This window comes from Vitis vinifera, chromosome 4, assembly GCF_030704535.1.
Source record: "Vitis vinifera cultivar Pinot Noir 40024 chromosome 4, ASM3070453v1".
Taxonomy (NCBI): domain Eukaryota; kingdom Viridiplantae; phylum Streptophyta; class Magnoliopsida; order Vitales; family Vitaceae; genus Vitis; species Vitis vinifera.
In genome coordinates, this window is record NC_081808.1 from 7,669,831 (window position 1) to 7,681,567 (window position 11,737).

The window sequence follows — 11,737 nt, forward strand, 5'->3', positions numbered from 1 at the left end:
ATTATTTGAGTTTTAAATTATTCTTAAAAATTATTAGACTTGTTAATAAATCCAACACATTAACTTTGATTTAATTTGGAGTTCATTTGGCTAGTAAAAAAAATTGAAAAAAAATATTTTTATATAGAAGAGAAACAATAGAGTTGTTTTAAGCCAATTTTTGTTCATAAATTTTTGGTATTATTTAAGTTTTAAATTATTTTTAAAAATTAATAGACTTGTTAACAAATCTAAAGCATTAAGTTTTGTTTAATTTGGAGTTAATTTGCATAATAAAAAAATAGAAAAATAATGATTATATGTAGAAGAGAAATAATAAAGTATGTGTGTTTTTTTAATTATTTTTAAAAACCGGTGAAAATCTAAAAATTGTTCTTTATTTCACTTTGTTTTTAAAAACTAGAAACATAGAATAATAACCAGATAGCGTTATGAGTTTTTAAAAACTGTTTTTTTTTTTTGTTTTTAAGAACGGAAAATAGTTTTTAAAAACTCCGTCAAACAGACTCATAATTTTTCATTTGGGTTGTTTAAAAGAACTAAAAAATGATGCAAAATGCTTAATCCTCTTTAGTTTTTATTTTTTATTTTTTATTATGATAAAATGATTTTAAAAATTATATTATTTGTATATTTTTTTCTTTTTTCCTTTGCATAGTTTTTTTCTTAATTTTTATTTATTTATTTATTTTCAATGCACAAGTTGTCGATGTTAATACAAGGGTATGATCATAACATACTCCCTAGCATAATTATATTATGAAGCATCTTTGAAGCCAAATGAAGTACAAATTTGAATTCATGAGACTTATTATTATTATCATTTATAAAAATGATTAAGCAGATTCAATGCACTGAGTGAATGATGTTAATATACGGTATGATATGTTAATACATTACACTTAAAATACAAATACACAAACATTATGATATATTACAACATAACCTAATTTAGAAAATTTTGAATTTTTCACGTGTTATAATGCCAAATAAATATTTGTATGTTATTCAATTGATGAGTGTTTATGAAAAATAACTACTCATTTTATTAGGGTGATAAAGTTTCACTTATTTACAAGCTATTGCTAAAGCTTGTTGTTACATGCATAAAATGACATAGTAACCTTAGGGTTCGGTTCTTATTAAAGAGAGATTGAAAATTATTTTATTTTATTTTATTTTTTTGTGTGTGTTCTCTTAAAAAATATAAAGAAAAAATAATAATAATAAGCAAAAAAAAAAAAAAAATTTACTTTAATTTTTTATTATTTTTCCTTTGACCTATTTTTATTGATTTATATATATATATATATATATAATTTTTTTTCTTCTATTTTTTCACTTTTCTAATTCTTTTTCAACCCCACATAAGCAAAAGAGTAACGGAAAAAAAATGTGAATTAAAGGGTAAAATTGTAATCTCATGGCTCATTTTTCTAATTTTTTTTTTCAATCCTACGAAAACAAAGGAGTAATGGGAAAATGTTGAACAAAAAGTAAAGTTGTCATCTTATAGATCGAGTCTTTCACAATAATTTAATTAGTGATTCTTTAGGGTCATTATCACATTCAACCCACCTTTGATAATTTTAACACATACTGCCATGATAAGATGATGAATTCTTTATGCATTTGAGTTATGTATAATGGTGTTTGTATCATAATCCTAACAATTCGTATAAATCATTTAATAAATAAACTGGGATTGTCTATTCAACTTGTCTAATCCGTTTAACACGTTTAATTAATCGCTTAATTGTGTCAAAATGACTCCTTTATAATTTACCCATTGATGATCTATTTAACCCATATAAAATTTTAATTCTATATATTTAAAGATTATAAAAATTAAAAATACTTTTTTAATTATAAAAATCATATAATTAAAATTTTTGAATAACTAACTAAAGTAAAACTTATATATTTCATTATAAAGATTAAAATTATTTTATAATTAAAAAATTAAATAAAATAATTAAAAAAATAAAAATAAAGTTAAACAATTAAATGAATTAATATTTAAAAAATTAAAAATTAAAAGTTAAAGAAACTAAAAAGATTTTTAAAATAATATTCTTATAAATTTGGAATTTTAAATAGGTTAAACATGTTATAATTATGTTCATAGGTTTGATGAGTTATAATCCTATTAATTGGTTATATGTGTTAATTCATACACAATATAACCTAGCACATTTGTTAAATGAGTTAAACAAGTCATTATTGTTAGGATATTTTATTTAGTTAGCAATTTTGTTTCATTTTTTACTCATTAGATGTGATTTACTTCCTTGGGTTCTATTTATCTAAAGACAACTTCAAATTTTATCATATTTGGATTCGTGTTGATTCAAAGTTGCTAAATTTGAGATAAGTATGCGTTTTTGGTATGGTAAGGCTCTTGGAATGACAATTATATGATTCAAGTTGAAATAACATGAAAATGGAACTCGAAAAATAGCGAAATTAGAAAAATGGTTGCCTTAGATGTTCAAACACCCAAGGTAGGCATTCAAATGCCACTAAGGGTATTCAAACGTCCTTCCACAAGCATTTAGATGGCCTCATTCCTTTTGTTTCCTAATTAAATCGGTTTAAATTTGAAAAAGAAATTTTTTTGGGTATTTTATTGAAAACTCTTCTAATTGGTTACTAGGGTTTTTAAAATGTTATAAAATTGAGAAACTCTCCATAATGGTTATTAGGGTTTTTGAAGAATAAAAGGATTTGTTTTATTGAACATTTGTGGATTTGGATAGAGAACCCTAAGAGTATTATGATTTTTGTTCCTAATTCTATCTTGATTGCACTAATCGTTATATGAGCATTGACACCTATATCACTTGTATTGTGTATAACTTGGGTGTATTATGAATTATACAAAAGATTCAATTATAAGTTCCTTGTAAGATGACAAATAGTTCAACATTGATTCATAAATTTTGGCAACCATTCGACTGCTTTTGTATTCCTAAAACAGATATCCATAAATACTTTATTAGTATAAGTAAGATAAGGATTTTTCAAACTTTTGGAAAAAAAAAAAATGTCACATTGTGATAAAACTATGCTTTTATCAAATAACTTTTTTAGACTTATTCTTTGCATGAATGGGTGTATGAAAAAAGGAACAAAACAAAGACACTTTAGAAACAAAGTAAAACATGCATTTAAGGAAGAGAGAGACTATTTTTAAAGTGGGGCAATAGACATTTTCGTAAACTATAATTTGCCCTTAAAAGGAAATCCAATAGAAAAAAAAAAAAAACCTTTACGACCTTCTAGAAAAAAGTACCTTTTGATTTTAGTGAAGGTTAGAGATTTTTATCATGAAACTTTGATAAAGGTTTGAAAGGATTCGATAAGGAGCACAGTGGAGTCCTGCATTAGGGGCGTGGAAAAGGAGTGTAGGTGTCGATGATAAGATCCTAGGGAATAGGTTCATGTGATAAGGTAAAAACTATGGGCAATTTTTTTCATAGTTAGTGAACTATTTAATGATTTTTTATATTTAGTAGGTTTCTATAAGATTTTTCCATGCAATATCTTGTGTTCATTTGTATAGTCAATTTTATTTATTTGTGCATAGATTGTTTGCTCTTACTAACAAATTAATTTAAAGGGATAAAACTAGAAATTGGGAATAAAAAATTAAATTAGGATTGATTCAATGACTACTTATTCACGCTCAACCAGGAATGAAAAATGCCATATTTGTTCTCCCATACATGTATAACTTGATAATTGTTAGGATAGAATTGTTAAAAACATGACATAAAAAATTAAGAATTTATCATTTATTTAATGATATTCCAGTTTCACATTCATGTATCCTTATTTCATATATTGTACTTTATGAGCATTCTTGCTTAACATCTCTTGCATTGTACATGACTTAGGTGCATTAGGAGTTATATAGAAGATTCAAGTCAGGGGTTCCTTGTAAATAAATGATTTATTCACATCCAATTCATGGACTTGGGAAATCTGTTTGAGATTGAATGCATTACGGAAGGATGACTGGTCTTGGCCATTGGGATAAGGTTCCTATGGTTAGTGCACTAGTGTGTATAGTTGCACATTAAAATGAGACTTACAGTGAGTCATGACATAAAGCTATTAGGTAGTCATGATGACTTTACTAAGCTACTACACTATATTGTCTCTCAATTTTGAGAGAATATTGCGCTTATGCCAAAGTTAGCAATGGGTTTAACCTACGAGTAAGATCCAAAAGTGATCACATATTCCCTATGGATTGGGTCACTGTTGATAGAAAAGGTAGTAATAAATATTCTCAATAAAGGCATTATGATATCTCATGGACTTTGAGACAACGTGTTCCTTTGGGTGATCCTAAGAATGTGTAATCATGAAACCTGTGACGCCGTAGTAATTTCTTTAATGAAATTTGACATATACTCTTTATAAGATAGAGTGTATCATTTGATCACATAATATGAGGAAAACATGAAGCCCCAATTTGAAACATCATAGTTTGAAAAGAAAAAAGCCATAATTTTTGTTTTTATAACTTCTAGTCTTGAATTTGGACCCCAAATTAAGTTGTCTGAGATAAAAAATTTGCAATTGCAACATAAGGTACATCAATACCAAAATCTAAAGCTTGAAATTAAGTTTCCATGAGTTGAAATTACATTAGCAAGAGTTGTCTGAGTTGTTGAATTATAAAGAATAGTTTGTGGAATTGTAGTACACAACCATGCAAAGATTGATTTGTGTGAACACAAAGTTCTCAAAATTAGAGTTTTGTTTCATTTTTGCAGATGTGATGGTTAGTAATTTCTTATGGGTTTTTTGTTTTGTTTTGTTTTGTTTTTTTTGTTTTGTTTTGTTTTTTTTGTTTTTTTTGTATAGGTGAAAAAATGGGATATCATGACTAGGTTGTCTACCACAAGGAAAGAAACATCATATATGTATTGTAAATCGTTATTACATTTTTGACTTCTTTGAAGATTTGTTTGCTACTAGTTTGGATGATTTGGGAGAAAGTAGTGTTACATTTTATTGTAACCTATTACTTGTCAAGTTTGAATCAATGTCTTAACTTGAACACTAATGAAGAATTGCTATAGATGTTTTGAGTTTATGAATAGTAGAGGACAATTTACTTCATGGTGTAACTAGAAGAGTGACTCTAGTTGAGCTTGTGGTCTTAACACAATCTTCGCAAGCTTGTGGAAAGTCACATGATAGAAGTTAAGCTTGATCAATGTAGATTTGAAAATGAGGTTGAGCCTTTAGCCCATTGGGTATGGGTTTATTGGTAGTAAAGGCTTAAATACCATGTGTAGAACTGACCTCAAAAGTTGAAGATGACATAAAGTTGGAGAGTAGTGGGAGGAAATGTAGTTATAGAGCCACAAAAGATGTTCAATGTGAGGTTTAGGATGAGAATGTAGTAATTGACAATGATGGTGAGGATTATTAGGAATTTGTTGATGAGTATGAAGGTTTTGGCATTAGTGATGATGAAAATGACATTGAGTGCTTTCTAGCAAGTTATATAGAGAAGCACATCAAGCCATCAAGATTTTGATATACACAACAGAGATTTATGATGAACTATTAGAGTATGAACCAAATGATGATGATGATTGGGACAAAGGTAGTTCAAGATTAAGAAATGAAGAATAAAAAAAGATTGGTTATGACATAAATAAGAGTTTTAGCATGGATACTACAATGTGTTTGAAAGGGAGAAGACTAATTTGAAAAATTTTTTATTTGAAAATGTACATTAATTTAGAGTTGTCTTAAGGGATTTTACGATATAGGAGAATTTTGAAGTAAAAAGGATAAATAATGAGAGATTAAGAATGACTTTGAAATGTGTAATTTAAGGTTGTACTTGGAGAATTCACACTTCTCTTATTATTGATGGGGTGATATACATGCTCAAGACATTGACAAACACACACACACACACACACACACACACACACACACACACACTTATGTGAGAATCTTAAAAACTTTGAATGCAACATTTACATGGATAATGAATAAATTAAGGAAAAGGTTAAAGGAGGATCTTGACATGAAATTGATTGGAATAAGGAAAGAATTCAGTGGAAGTCATGGTATTAAGTCAAGTAAGATGCAACTTTACAAGGTTAAATGGAAAATAAAGGATTAGAATGAAAGATCACATTTAGAGTCATTTGCAAAACTTCAAGCATATGTTGAAGTTGTTAGGGTAAAAAATCCTAGGTCTTTAGTGAAGATCAATGTTGATAAAGAAACTCCAATTATGCTCATACATTTAAAAAATTGTTTGTTTCATTTGAGGCTATGAAGAGAAGCTTCATAAATAGATGTATACTTTTCATTGGATTGGATGGATGTCATTCAAAAGGGTCGTATGGAGGTGTTCTACCATTTGTAATAGCTTTGGATGTGAATAATGGTTTGTTCTCTATTGCAATAGAGGTTGTAAAGAGTGAGAACAAAGAGTGTTGGACATTTTTTGTTCAGTGGTTGAAGACAATTTTAGGTATGAATTCATTAAATATGCATTGGGTGTTAATGATTGATGGACATAAGATATGATGTTTTTTCGACTTTAAATATATTTTTTATTTGCATTGTTAAAAGATGGTATAATGATAGATTTTTTTACAAAGTGTTGTGATGCTATAAATGCAGTGATACTAGAGAGTACTCAAAGGTTTTGTTATAAACACATTTATAACAATTTCAAGTTGAAATTTTGGGGTCTCATTTTGAGGAATTAGTTTTAGGTAATAGTTAAGCTTACACAAATGTAAAATTCAATTTGGTGATGGAAGATATGAAAAAAACATGTAAAAATGCTTATGATGGATAGTGAAAGATTTCAATAGCATAATAGAGTTTCTATGCTTTTGTTGAAAGGTTAAGATTGATCATCTAACAAACAATATAACTCTTTCGATCATTGGATTAATGAGCTTAGGGGTAGCCTATTGTGCATTTGATTGATTTTATTAGAAACAAAATTATAAATAGTTTTATAAGAGATTCTAGTAAGCATTAGTATTGGAAGGAATGGTCACACCCAATGTCTTAAGATTTATTTAAAAAATGAAGGTTTGATAGTAGAAATTACATTGTTATTTTTGTAAGGGTTTTGAATATAAACAAGTGAATGACCATATAATCAAACCATTATCAATTTGGAAAAATAGAAGTGAGGGTGTAAGGCTCGACAAATTTTAAGAATTCCCTATTGGGAATTTTATAACATGCATTTTGGCCAAAATGGGAACTTAGGAGAATATTTTCATCCTTATTTTCATAATATGTATGTGAAAGGGGATGATTGAAAGTTTCACCTAATTCCAGATAAGACATGTTAGTCAACTAGCCCTAGCCAATCCTCACCATTATAATGATAACTAGGTAGGTTCAAAAAAAGAAAAAAATAAACAAAGAAGAAGGAAACTAATGAGCTTGATCTAAGAAGGAAGCATTAGTCTTTAATATTAAGGTATTTCTCATGTAGAAACTTTGACTATAATAGGCCTTGTTAGAAAGTGAGATAGCTAGAGGAAGATTAAGTAGAGCAGCCAATGAAAATAAAGGTAAAGCTAGCTATAACAATGTAAGGGGATTTTCAACTTGGTACTTCAACTAGAGCTACTTGAGGAGGAACTACTAGTTATGACAATAAAGTTGGATATAGAATGAGAAGGAAAATGAGAACAAAGGGGAACAACAATGAAGTTAGATATAACATGGAAACGAAAATGTATAAAAAAATAAAAAGAGAGAGGAAATAAGCTTGCTCAAAGTGACCTTAGAGTCATAGCCTAGGTTGGCTAGGAACAAAGAGCAAGTAATAAGCAGGGAGACTTTTATGATTATTGACTAACAATAGAGATAAGGATTTGGGTGGGGGCTATCTAGGTATTATTTCAACATTTTTTTTATCATGTTTTTAAATATTTTTTAGATAAGTTTGGTTAGTTTAGATGGTTGTTTAAATATTTGTTTGGATGTTTCATGTCTGTTTTCAACAAACAAGCTCTCTTGTTTTAGTGGATGTTAGTTTGATGTCCTAGTCAATTATGGAACCAATTTCACTACCTCACTTTATGATTCAATTTAAATATTCTATTACCTCTTGTTTTTAGGATTTTTTTATTAAGAACTCAATAGTTTTTAGGATAACGGTTGAAGTAGTTTCAATGTTTTTAGAATAATAAAGAAAATTATAAATTAAAAAAATTACAACATACTAAAGAAATAAAGTCATTTCTCCATTAATATCAAACTTGTGTTATAAAATATACTGGCCATTAATAGTAGGGGTAGGTAAAAGGGAGGGAAAGGGAGGAGGGTGACGGGAAGGAGGGTGATAATTTATAAAATACAAAGATCATATCATCATATACTAAACATGGGCCATTAGTAAGAAATGTGTCATCATTTTCATCATCCTCATCATCTTTCTTACTATCATCATAATTAGGAGTAGGGATTAAGGTTGGAGCAACAGTAGGGGCAAGGGCATAAGTAAGAGCAAGAGCATTGATATAGGATGATCTAGCCACTTTGAAAGCCTTCACAATATCCTTTGTTGACTACTATTGATATAGGATGATCCAACCAAGATATATGCTTGATCAAACACGATTTTCCTTGTAGGATGTCTACAAAATTCTTTATAGGAGAGTTTCAAAATGGCACACTAACCTCCTTCTCATATATATATATATATATATATATATATATGCAGTCGCACTACATGACTTCCAATGCATTGCATGATTTTCAAAGCATTGGAACTACTACAATTATGATAAGAATGAATTGGTCAATATTCCTACGATGAATAGCTACCATATCCTTACAGTCAATAACTAAAATACATTAATAATAAGAACAATTAACAATATCAAGAATCAATATCAATAAATCTAAGAGTCAAACTAAAATTCAAAGATTGCACTTTAAACTTAAATATCCAACCAATGCATCTACTCTGCAAATTGAAACATCACAACCTCTTTAACTAATATTCTCATTCATGTATAACAATGATGAAGAACATTACCAACATCATATAGACAAAACACACACACAAATAATACTACAAATTATTTGAAAATTTTCTAGATCTCTCTAACCTCTTTTGTGCAAAATGTTTCACATCAATGCAAGGGGATTTTGGATTTCCAACTGTAAATGAAATTCTCATCTTCAACCATTTCCCTTTAATCAGGCTCCCATCACTCAAATAAATTTAGAAAAGTATATTTGAATTTCTTTGGGCTTGGTTGATCTTTGTAACAACTTTCTTCTTACACTAATACCTTCAATTTTTGAATCTAATGCTAAGCGGGGACGTAGTAGATGACGAACATGAATCTTCTTTAATAATAAAAAAAATAAACATAAAAATTAGAGCAATCATTAAAAAACAAAGCCTAATTTAAAAAAATAGAGGAGAAACCTTATATCTAATTTAAGCTCATCTACTCTAAAATTTTAAGTTTTGCACTATGAATGGTTTGAATAACTACCTTCATGAACCATCATCTTTATCTTCCTTTTCAACTTTTTCTTCATCTTTGATTTAGGGTTTCACTTGAAAATGAAATAGAGGTATAGAGCACTTAGAATGTTTGAAATTAAAAATGAAATAGAAGTGTAATGCTTTTGAGATTTAGTTGATATTTTAAAAGAAAATATGAGATTAAGCCTTCGATTTTAGTTGATAATGGAGAAGATGATGTTTTACTGAGGGTTGTGTTTTACTTTGAAAGAAAGCAAGAGTATTTTTAGGCTTTCTACAAAAATTTAAATGATAACGTCATTAGATAGATAATAGTCAACAATTGTCACTAGTCAAAAAGGTGATAATGTCATCCAATGGTCAATTAAGAAAGTGCTAGTGTAATTTCAAAAACCTAAATGAGTAAAGTTTAATTGCCAAATACCTTAAGAGACATTTGCATATTTTTCCTTCTTTTTTTTTTTTTATGAGTTGTTGAATTTTTCTCCTTTCCACCTTTCAAGTTTTAGCCATCTATGGATCAAGTAAGGAGCATTTTGAAATAAGTTAGGATGGGTCTTTCAAAGATTAGTTCGTCTCTGGTTTATTTATTTTGTGTAGTTTGAAATGATTAGTGATCATTTTAGCTTTTCTTTTTTGTAAAATTTGGATACATTTTTCATTAGTTAATTAATTTTTATTTAAATACTTATTCATTGTATTGGAAGCTAAAGCTCAATTTCATATTAAGTGTGATTAATTTGAAATAAATAACTTAAAGAGTTTTGCTATAATATTGAGTCGATATGTATTTAAAAGTGGAATCAACCATAATATGCCAAGTGTATAATTTGATCTAATTTCTTTGTACCTCACTTGCCTCTCATTCATTTGTATTTTGGTATTATTTTTGTGTACTTTGGTCTCATTTATTTGTACCTGATTCTATTTGTTTATACTCTTATTCCATATATTTATACCCTCATATAACGACCTAAATGTTAACCATATACCTTCAATGATTGAGATTATAAGTTCAATAGGTATAAAATTGACATCTCAACATTTTCTTCAATTTCATTGCCACTTATAATTAGTGTGTTCAAATATCATTTTTAATATCGGGTCTTCAAGCTTAATGTGTGAAATGACTCTTACCTTAGACATGGACTCAAGATGCTATAATAGTCTATCTCAAACCAATAAAAAATTATTGAGTTTTGATATTTCATGAACCATGCATGATATTGAAGAGAGAAGTTCCTATCACCTATAATGGATGGCTCCTCCATAGTGTTATAAATAAATAAACAAATTTTAAAGTTGTGTGGGCTAAAAAACTCGTAACAAACAATATCTATATAAATAACATGAGTCTTAGCACTTTTCTTCACCAACAGTTTGTTTTTAAAATACATGCATATCATTTGATTTGATGATTATTATATCAATGAATTTCCTAAAACTCCATAACATTTTTAAAGATAATTTGATATAATAAAAGTTAAAAAATACAAAAATAATATTTCTTCTAGTTAAGTGATGGTAGTGATGAGATATTAATAAACTTACTAGCTGTTTTTTAATATTATAATCAATCACTCTAGAAAAAAAAAAAAAAAAAAGATTTATGTTACACCTTTCGAACCCTATTTTTGCATTTTTTTTAATCCTTAAAAGGTTTTGTAGTTATAAAGGAAGAATTTTGGAATTGAAGTGGGAGTAAAAAAAAAATATCGGCAACCCAAAAATAAATTTGATGATACAAAGAAGGATTCTATATTTATTTATTAATTTTGGAACATAATTTGAGGATTATTTTCAAAATTCACTAGTAGAAATGAATTAACGTTAACAACTTATGCCTAAAGCGAGTCAAACTTCAATTGGCCCGACATTGTTGAGAAACTTTTATCCCATAATTTCCAAATGGACTAAGCCCAACCAAATATTGGACTAGCTAAAAAATGGTTTAAATAGTTGAATCAGAAACGGTTTTTTTTTTAAAAAAAAAATTGCAATGTTTTAAAAACCCGACTTGATTGGTCAATCCAACTTGTCTAAGCAATGACTGGTGACCTTTTCAATCTAATTTACTAATTTGAACTATTTTTACAAAGCATTAGCCTTAAACTGCTTGAATTGATGGTTGAATCAATGAACTATTTGAATTGGATAATTCAATGCTATTTATTTTTTGAAATATTTCTAGTCAAAATAATGTTTTGATGTTGT